Here is an 11,229-nt window from a genome sequence, read left to right on the forward strand (position 1 = left end):
CAAAGCCCTTTGTCTCTTATGTGTCATATTTTATGCAGCATCAGAAGTGAATAGACACAGATAAAACCTTGCCATTCATTTATTCAACAACTATTATTCATTTATTCAACAACTATTCACTAAGTGTGCAACTATGTGCCAGGTATAATAGATCCTGGGAATGCCTCAGTGAACAAAATAGACAAAATAGACAAGTGAACAAAATAGACAAGAATTTTTGCTCTAGAAGAGATAACTCCCTTTTCTGCCTCTAGAAGAGGCAGAAAATAAGCAACAAACATAAAAGCAAAATACATGTATTATATTTGATAGTTGTATGTATTATAGAAAACAAAGAGTAGGCAGGGTAAAGAGAATCAGGATTAGGGAGGATGGGAAATGGGAAAGGAAGTGGATGGGCCACTTGAAACACTAAATAGTGTTGATAGTCTAAGCCTCAGAGTGAAGGTGAGATTTGAGCAGCAGCTAGAAGGAGGTGAGGGAGTGAGCCAAGAAGGCGACTGCATCAAGAACAAAGAGAGGGAACAAAGACAATAAAGCCTATAAAGCAGGAGCATGTCATTAGTGTTTAAAAAGCATCATGGTGGCCAGTGCGGCTGTTTGATGGTGAGCAAGTGGAGGTGAGCAGCGAGGAGGTCTGGGAGAAAGCAAAGATTGGAGCAGGGAGGGCCTTGTGGCCATGTGGAAGGATTTTTGTCCCTTCCTAGGAGTGGAATGGGAAGCCATTGGAGTGACATGGTCAGGCTTACTTTTTAAATGAATTACTGTAGTTGCTGGGTGCAACTGGAGTGTGGCAAGGGTAGTAGTAGGGGATTAATCAGAAGACTTGACAATAATATGGAGAGAAAAATGATTGCTCAGATTAGGATGGCAGCAGACCATCTGGTGTCAAGATTCTAGAAATATTTCGAAATTGGAACCAATATAATTTGTTTATGAATCAGAAGAGCAAAAAAGAAGAATTATGTATCATTCTAAGGATTTTGGTTCAAGCAACTGGAAGAATGCCAGACAAACAAATGGCTGGAAATGCAAAAAAAAATTATAATAGTAAAACTGTGTACATTCAGAGATTATCTTTCTTCTTAAGCCTCAAGCTGTCCATTCCTGATGCCAAAAGAAAGGACACCAGCCCCTAAGTCACATTGTGTTTGTGGTCATGCCAATTGATTGCTGAGTTTAAGGATCATGGTATCTATGTCCTTTTAAACCGCTCACAGTACTTTCCCTGAAGGGTGCATACTCAATAGATTTTTATTCATTTATATGCTTAACAAACATTAACCCAGCATCCATCCCCAGGCAATGGGAAGGCACTGGTGATTTGGAAATTGGTAACAAGATAAACATGGTGCTGCTAATATGAACCTTATAGTAGACTAGATAATCTGATCACATAGAACCTTTTGTTTCAACTTGAAAATTATTTTATCTCTCTACCTTTCCTGCACTGCCTGAGTAATACCTTAAAAAGGGCAATCTCCCTAATTTGGCTGCTATGGCACGACTGACCTTAGGAAAAAATACCTGTACAGGCAACAGAAACAAAAATAGACAAATAGGACCATATTAAAATGAAAGGCTTCTGCACAGCAAAAATAAAAATAAACAATCAACAGAGTGAAGAGATAAGTCTCTTGAATGAGAGCAGACATTACTCAAAAGAAGACATACAAACAGGCAACAGGTTTAATACTTAACATCACAAATCATCAGAGAAATGCAAATCAAAACCATAATGAGATATCATCTTACCCAAGTTATAAAGGCCATTTTTTAAAAGACAAAAAATAACAGATTCTCATGAGGATGTGGAGAAAAGGGACCCCTTATATGCTGTCGGTGGGAATGTAAATTTGGTTAGCCACTATGAAAAACAGTATGGAGATTTTTCAAAAAACTAAAAATAGAACTACCATATGATCTAGCAATCCCACTATTGAGTATTTATCCAAAGGAAAATAAATGAATATATCAAAGAGATACATACACTCCTGTGTTTACTGCAGCACTATTCACAATAGCCAAGATATGGAATCAAGCTAAGTGCCCATCAACCGATAAGTCAATACAGAAAATGTTGTGTGTCTGGTTGTGTGTGTATATGCGCAATGGAATATTACTCAACCATCGAAAATGATGAAATCATGTCATTTGCAGTGACATGGATGCAACTGGAAGTCATTATTTTGAGTAAAATAAGCCAGGCATAGAAAGACAAACATTGCATGTTGTTATTCATACGTGGGGGTTTAAAAAGTAGATCACATGGAGGTAGAGAATGGAATGATGGATACTGGAGGCTTAGAAGGGTATATGGAGTAGGGATGGGGGTGATGAAGACAGACAGGTTGATGGGTACAAACATACAGTTAAATAAAAGGAGTGCATCCTAAGGTTTGATGGCAGAGTGGAGTGACTATTGTTAACAACAACGTATTGTGTTCTTCAAGATAGCTGGAAGAGATGATCAGAAGTATACCCAATGCATAGAAATGATAAATACTCAGGTGATGGGTACCCTAAATATGCTGACTTGATCATTGTCCATTCTATGCATGTAACAAAATTTCACATGTACCCTTTAAATATGTGCAAATATAATGTATCCAAAAACTAAAAAGTAAAAAAATCTGTAGAATTAACCTAAGCATAGGAAATACTATGTTTCTTCATATGAGACAACATAGAAAAAGGTAACAAACATTCTGTGAATCCATTAAGAAAAATGAGTAATACAAACCTGTCTAAAACAACTCAGGCCAATTACTTCACTCTTTTTGAAAAAGTACTATGCATATGAAGAACGTAAATATGTCTTACATGGATACAGTAATATAGAGACTTTACAAAAAGATTTGACCCACAAGCCTTTTCATTTTACTTTTTTTCTTTTTCTTTTTAAAACTAATGTCTTAGCCCCAAAAAAGGAAGACCATAAGTTACATTTAGGATAATGCACTGATTTATTAAAAAGATCATTTGTGCTTTCCATAAGGCTTTTTTATGAGTCTATGGATATTAGCAAAATTATTTTCATGAAAAGCCAAAGGAGTTTGCTGACAGACCTAAATTTCCTAGGTGACAGAAAGTGTTACATGGTTTAAAAGTCCAATGCCAAAAAGCTATCATTAAGAATTTTTATTTTTTACAGCTACAAATCCATTTTTTCCACATTAAGTTTTAATTGTGATTTCACCTACCCAAAATGGGTCATGAAATAATTTGATGAATTAGATACAATTTTTCCATCATTTGATGAGATTTTTCTATTCTTTAGCTCAGAGGGCCCTTTTGATGCAGAAAGATAAAATTAAATTATTACATTTTGAACCTTCTTTCGGGGAAAAGTTATATGCCTAAGGGCGATACTCATAGAGAAATTATGAGTTCTCAGAATATTTTCACAAGACATATTCCCACGTCTTCATTTCTTCCCCACCCTCAGCAATAACAAAAACAAAACAATAAATCTTGCAGAAAAACACTGTCAGAAGCACAATTTAGCCAGTTCAAGTAGAATATATTTATGGCACTACAGACTTCCTTAGAAAAATTATTTTACAGTATCAGTTTAACAGTCATGCTTCTGCTCCAGGAAGCACTACCCAAGAAGCTCACTAGCTTGGAGTGCCAGCCTGTGGGTCAAAACCCTTGGTGACATGCCAAACATGTGCAGAACATCATGATTTTCACCACGGGACATCAGGGGAAATGTGTGGTTTTGTGTGAATGTGCTTCCAGTGAATATAGAAAATTCAGGAAGTTCAAATGCATTTGATAGAGAAGATATGTAGAAGAAGAGAAAGATTTTCTAGGAGAGATTATTACATGAAAGCAGGCCTAGGGTAATCTTTGAAATGGAAGAAGGTAAAATTGGTTCTGACTATTTTGGGAGATACTGACATGGTCCATAGCAATAACTTACACATTATTCCTAATGCATGTAGTTTTCAACTGGAGTTTTTAAAGGATACAGGCCATTGGTTTTATAACATGATGCAGGTATGTATGCATGTTTGTGCATACATATGTGTGTAGTATATACCAACTGGAACAGATGTACAAGAGTTAACTGATAGAAGGATCCTGAAACTTTTTAGATGGAGAGATAAAGTTGGGGTATTGTGGAAAGAAGAACACAAGTCTAATTTTCATGGTTTATGTTCTTCTAAAGCTGAAAATCCTCTCTGATTCCCTGAACTCACTTTCAAAGGACTCTTTCTGCTTTGCTAAGGCACATTATGCTTATCCCCAAATTTCGCTATCTTCAAAGTTATTACTTGAGAGAAGAACAGATGCCACACACACACACACTCAAATTAACTTCCAAATATCCCATTTTCCTTCACAGATGAAGTAATTTTTTTAAAAAAAAATTTGAATTGAACTTTTGGATGGCATTCAATGTTCTTCTACTCACGTGTTAAGAGTTCTGAATATCTTGCCAAGCACATAAACCAAATTGTATTGGAACTGTAACACTTTAATAAGAAGTCTCAGATATTACCTCCTTCCACCCCCACATGACAGGACTCTCATTTATTGGAACTATCTGTTACCAATCTGCCAACTCTCTCTTTTTCTAAATGTTTATAAACCTGCATCTTCTCAGTGACTCTCTTCTTGCATTTGCATTTTATTCCTTAAGAACCCGTTCTCTGGATCTTCCTTTTTTTTTTCTGTTTTGCTACCCTTTTCTTTTGCCATCCCGTACCCCCCACCTAATGTCACTTAAGAATCATCTACCTCTTCGAGACGTTGCCAGTTTTATCACTAGGACAAGGGCCTTAGATGAAAAGATCATTTTCTTAATTCAAATGCAGTGTTATTACGTTAGCGTTACAGCCAACTATAGTGAACTTCTTTTCATACTGACCATCTTTTTTATTGTGTCTGTCCCCTTTCTCGCTCTCTCAAAAAAAAAAAGTTAGTGTTTATAAGAAGTGGTGACAGGTTTGGAGAAGATGAATTTCATAGTATTGTGAAAAAGAACAATAAGAAAAGAAACATTTCAGTCTTTGTTTTTACTGACTCTCCAGAGAATACCTGAAATTAAATGAGGTATTTTTTAAAAAGCACACTAGGTCAATGGTTCTGGCTCGTTAGTTCAGAAAAACATTTGTAAAGCAGAAAAAGTAATTTTTTCTTCTTAAGGCAGTACTATCTTAAGGAGTACTGTTTCTTCACAAGAAATCAGAAGTATGGGCTCCATGAAAGGTGTCCTGACTTTTCTAGCCAAAATGGATTTAAGAGAAAGCTGGAGGCCTCTCATCCTACCCACAAGTCCCTCGGTGTCCCTCTAGGACAGCTGTGAAGAATTTCATTAAAATTCCTGAGGATTCTTAGAGCACAATTTGAGACAAGCAGTATTAAGTCATGCTAAACTCTGAAAGGTAATGTTTATGATGTGGGAATATCTCCTTATGATATATTCTTATTCGGCAATTGCTTAAAATTATTACTTGAACATCTCTGGTTCAAAAGTAGAAATATCTAAAGAAAAACATGGCATTATAAACAAATTTGCCTATCAGATTGTATGTTAATATTTCAGAGAGGCTTAGAAACTAAGTAAAAACTGTATCTCATTTCCACATTGAGCTATAGCCTATTTAAATAGCAATGGTAAAATGCAGTTGGTTTCCAAATGTATCACTTCAACTGTGGTTCTCCAAGGACAAATGTACAAGGAGACCACATGCTAAGCAGCAGATCCTCTTGCAGAAAGAAGTTTTGCACCTGGTTTTATTTTGGCGCCACTTGCCACTACGGTAATTTTCATCATTCTTATAAATGTCATCTTCCTGGAGATCACCAGAAAGAATGGATGATGGGACTACTTCTATGATTCAAATAGCACTAATTTAGTCTTTTTGTAGAAAAGATTTGTCTTTAAGTCAAAATTTCCTTCATTTAAGTTAGCTTCTTTCACTCTGACAGGAAAATGTGGTTTTCTCATTAGGGTTTCAAAAAATTTAACACATTTTCTTTCTATCATTTGCTTTTTTCTATATTTGTTTTAAGACAGGGTATCATTCTATCACCCAAGCTGGAGTACACAGACAAGATCACGGCTCACTGCAGCCTCTACCTCCTGGGCTCTAGTGATCCTCCTGCCTCAACCTCCCATGTAGCTGGAACTACATGGGTATAGCTGCGCACCACCAACCCCAGCTAATTTTTTTTTTTTATAGAGACAGGGTCTTGCTATGTTGTCCAGGTTGATCTTAAACTCCTGGCCTCAAGTGAGTGTCCTACCTTGACCTCCCAAAATGCTGGAATTATAGGCATAAACCACCATGCCTTGCCTTTTTGTATTTTTCTGAAGATCTATAGTTCTGGATGAATCTTTGAATGGTTGCATGTTGTTCTCAGTATAAAATCAAAGGCCTCTAACTTTATTTCAACTAAGTTTTGGACAAAATACCTATACCATAGACAGATTATCTATTGTATTTGTAGTGCGAATATTTGCCTCCACGGTTTGGTGCACACCTGAGCCCAATATACCAGATTACACTTGTCCCTTCCTTATGGAGGTTCTAAATCAAATGCCTTCTCACATTTTATAAGCCATTTCAGAATCATGTTCTCATTAAACATTCTCTGTCTATCATGCTCACTCTGTTTTCAAGCCGTATAATATTCAGACAGTAGCTCTCATATGATGCATACCGTGCAGGGAAAGAGAGTCATGTCCTCAAATACGTCGAAAGCTGCTGTTGATCAAGATTTAACAACACGAGTTTTCTGTGTGTAGAAAACCAATTTGGTAACTACGTAGTAAATCTTGACTAAGAACACCAGTGGAAATTATAGTTAAAGAAATGAGTTTTTTATTTTAGTTTGTGTAAGACTTAACAAATTATTAGTTTATCCACTTTTAGAAAAGGGAACAGGAATTCCAAAGAAATATAATCTTTCCTGTGAGATAATATTAAAATAGCTGTGAAAATGGACTATGTAGGCAATGCTCATTTCTCACCATTTTTATGAGAGTTTTGTATTAGTTTTAATAATTGATAGTTACAAATTAGAGGTAAGGGCATCTACAAATAGAGGTAAGGGCATCTAAAATGCCAGGGAGATATTGAATTAACTAACTCTTGCCTTTCTATGTTCTCCATGGACAACATATTCAATATGAAACTAAATTAAATGTGAGTTCAAGAGTGGTTTAGATGTGTCAGGAAGATACAATTATATAGAAAAAGTTGCAAAAATTTAAAAATATATTAAAAAGATTACAAAAATTACAATGGTTACCTGATGATCTTAAAAAGCATATGGGCTTATTGTTTCACATTTTGTAACATATTCTATTACAAAATAAATTATTCTTTGAGGAAAATTCTCTTGAAATGGTAATATTCATATTATAAATTAATAATACAACTGAGTTTGCATAACCATTCAAAATGACTGTAGAATAGCTTTTCTTTAAGTCTCAAAAACTTCATCTGTAAGTGAATCTCATATTCTAGTGCTGCAAAAGTGGTGAAAGATTTTATTTAATTATAGCAGTCTTTCTTTGCCAATCCATGATGCCTTAGCCTAAAAAAGAACTCCTAGGACATGGGTGTAATATTGAATCTAAATAAAGTGTCAAAAAAGCCATACATTGTTATTTAAATAGTGCTGCGATGTAACTCTCTTCACAGTGTTTCCTCTTAAGGCAGGAATCACATCTCACACTTCTTGGGTTTCTTTTTTTTCCCTGGAGGCTTATGTGCTCTAACGACTTTAATATATTGACCAATATGTGAGATATGAGAGCCATATATTAATAAAATGTTTGAACTGAGCTAAAAATGGAAATCGAGTACTAGTAATCTCTAGCTGTCTTCCCAGTGTTCTATCTCAACACTCTCCATTCAACCTGCAAGAGGAATGATACGGTTTGGATCTGTGTAGCTGCCCAAATCTCATGTCGAATTGTAATCCCCAATGTTGGAGGAGGGGTTTGGGGGAAGGTGATTGGATCGTGGGGACGAATTTCCCCCTTGCTGTTCTTGTGATAGTGAGTGACTTCTCTTGAGATCCGGTTGTTTAGAAGCATGTAGCACCTCCCCCTTCTGTCTCTTCCTCTTGCTCTGGTCACGTAAGATGTGTCAGCTTCCCCTTCCTCCATGATTCAGTTTCCTGAGGCTTCCCAACCATGCTTCCTGTACAGCCTGCGGAACTGAGAGCCAGTTAAAGCTTTTTTTTTCTTTCTTTTTTTTTTTTTTTTTTTTCAGATGGAGTCTCGTTCTCTGGTCAGGCTGGAGCGGCGCAATCTCGGCTCACTGCAACCACCGTCCCAGGGTTCAAGTGATTCTCCTGCCGCAGCCTCCTGAGTAGCTGGGACTACAGGCCTCCACTACCACGCCCGGCTAATTTTTTTTTGTTTTTAGTAGAGATGGGGTTTCACCATGTTGGTCAGGTTGGTCTGGATCTTTTGACCTTGTGATCCACCTGCCTTGGCCTCCCAAAGTGCTGGGATTACAGGCATGAGCCACTACGCCCGGCCAAAGCTCTTTTCTTTATGAATTACCCAGTCTCAGGTATTTCTTTATAGAGTATGAGAACAGACTAATACAAGGCAACGTAAACCGATTACAGTTCTTGTTTCAAATATTTATGCATTTATTACTCATTTGGCCTGAAAAACAAACAACTTTCTATCTCATTTTCTCTTGCTAAATGTCGAGTTAGCTAGAGCATAATTTCTAGAACCTTGCCAGAATGAAAACTTAGAGCTTCCGTAGCACATCTGCATAGCTAATGCATCGCATATTATTAAAACCATGTTTGCATAGCTCTCTTCTTTGATTTTAAGCTACTGTGAATTTCAGTTGTTTGACTATGAAGTACGTAATTGTATTTTTTTTTCTTTCTTTCTTTTCTTTTTCTTTTTTTTTTTTTTTTAAGACAAGGTCTTTCTCTGTTACCCTGGCTAGAGTTCAGTGTGAGAAGCCAGCTTACTGAAGCCTCTACCTCCTAGACTCAAGCAATCCTCCCACCTCAGCCTTCTGAGTAGCTGGGACTACAGTTGTGTGCCACCACATCTGGCTAATTTAAAAACATTTTGCTGTTGTTGAGACAGGATCTCGCTATGTTGCCCAGGTTGGTCTCAAGTTCGTGGGCTCAAATAATGCTCCCATCTTGGTTTCCCAAAGTGCTTGGATTATAAGTGTGAACGACCTGGCCCCTAGTTTTATTTTTCTCCATATTTATACTTTTTGGGGCTCATTGAACTTTAAGAACTTCTAAATTTATATCATTCACCTAATTGTGAATTGTTTTAGTCATTACTTCCTCAAATAGTTTTTCTGGTCCATTTACTATCTTCTCTTCTTCAGGTCTCCATTTACACATATATTTGGCATTTACATACTGTCCAACAAGTCCTTAACATCCTATACATTAAAACAAATTTTCTATTTTTTTAAGATTCAAAATTTATTTTTCATTTTGTAAACTATGTTTATCAAGTTTGTCATCTATATTCTTCTAGTAAACCATTCAGTGAATTTTAAATAACAGATATTGTATGATTTTAGTTCTAGATTTTTTTGTGTAGCTATTGTTAATAGATTCTAGTTCTCTGTTGACATTTCCGATCTTTTTACTTATGATGTGTATGTTAGCTCTTACCACACTGAAAGTGTTTAGACTATTTAAAATCTAAAGCCTTTTCTGATCATTCCAACATCTGGGTCATCTCATAGTTGGCCTTTGTTGATTGCATTTCACCTTGAAAATGTGTTACCTTCTCCTGTTTTATATATGTCAAATAATTTTTATTTTTGTATCCTGCATTTTGCTAATGTAGTATCACAGAGACTTTGAATTAGTTTATATTATTCCAAAGTGCTGCTTTTTTTTTTTTTTTTTTTGGTGTTAGCATGCAATTAATTTTACTGGACTCCACATGTGAAATCTCATTTTGAATTTTTTTTTCTCTTTTAGAAAGGTTGTTTGCTACCTGTCCCACACATGTATGGTCAGACCTCACTCACTCAGAGACTTAAGTAGAAATATGCCCATAATTAGAGCTCCCCTTGCTGGTTACTCAAGATTCACAGTACTTAAGATTCAAACTGAAGAATCAATTCTCAGATGACTTAATTGACACTTTGGCAACACAAAACTTAAGTCTCTTTTAATATATTGAGATTTACTAGGTCAAAAACAATTTTTATCAAAGTTTTCAAATATTGAGTAAAGCAAAAGACTGCATTTCCATTTTGGAAAAAAAATTCATTCATTATTCTTATTCCCACAACCTTCTTTCATCTTTCATTCATCTTTATCTCAAAAGTTGAGTCTACCTCCTCTTTCAATGCTATTACATGTACCACTTATATGTCCTTTGTCTCTGTCCCTTATCTCAACATTTTTCTGCCTCTGTTCTTTCCCTTTAATGCTTTGTTTTAAACTTAGCAGAGTGGGTTCATACATAAGTGATCTCTACTAGCTGTTACCATTTTATCTCCACTGACTTTGTCCTTAGCCTCTAAAATCCGAGTTTCCTCCCCAGTAATTTTCTGCTCAAAAGACCTAATTATTAAAGCCAAAAATATATTGAAAAACAATGCTTCAACCCTTCTACTATGCCTTCTGGTCACATTCTTCACAGCTATTTACAGTACATGAATCATCTTTTTTATCCTTCTTACTCGACCCAACCCTCTCTGCAGCTCTCTGCAATTCTCTCATTGGTGATAATAACCCATAACCAATTAAATCAGTCTTTAAGATGTCAGTAGTTATGTCTGAAATATTCTATGAAATTCCAGATTTAAAAGAGGGAAGTCTAGGAGTTGAAGGCTATAGTGAGCCATAATCATGCCACTGGTTTCCTGCGTAGGTGACAAAGCAAGACCCTATCTCTAAAAAATAAAAAAGGAAAATTAAAGAGGAAAGTCAGACTTTTCAAGGAAATAACTAAGAAGCAATTAAATATGAATAGGAAAGAAGGCAAATAAAGAAAAACTTGCTAGTTAAATCCAGAACCCTCTGTCAGCTTCCATTGCCCCACATGGGCACAATAAATTTGCCTGTGGTTTACCAGTCAAGGTGATTTTTCTAGAGCTTCATGTTCTTGTAGCCTGTGTTAAGAAAACTTCTTTAAAAAAGTTTTTATGTGCAGCACCACAGACTTCCGACAATTCTAATACTCCTTTCCTATGCCCATAGTAGAGTAAGCACGTGAGTTTTAGAAAGGAAAATGATGATTTACAA

This window comes from Pongo pygmaeus, chromosome 12 (assembly GCF_028885625.2).
Source record: "Pongo pygmaeus isolate AG05252 chromosome 12, NHGRI_mPonPyg2-v2.0_pri, whole genome shotgun sequence".
In the NCBI taxonomy this organism is placed as follows: Eukaryota; Metazoa; Chordata; class Mammalia; order Primates; family Hominidae; genus Pongo; species Pongo pygmaeus.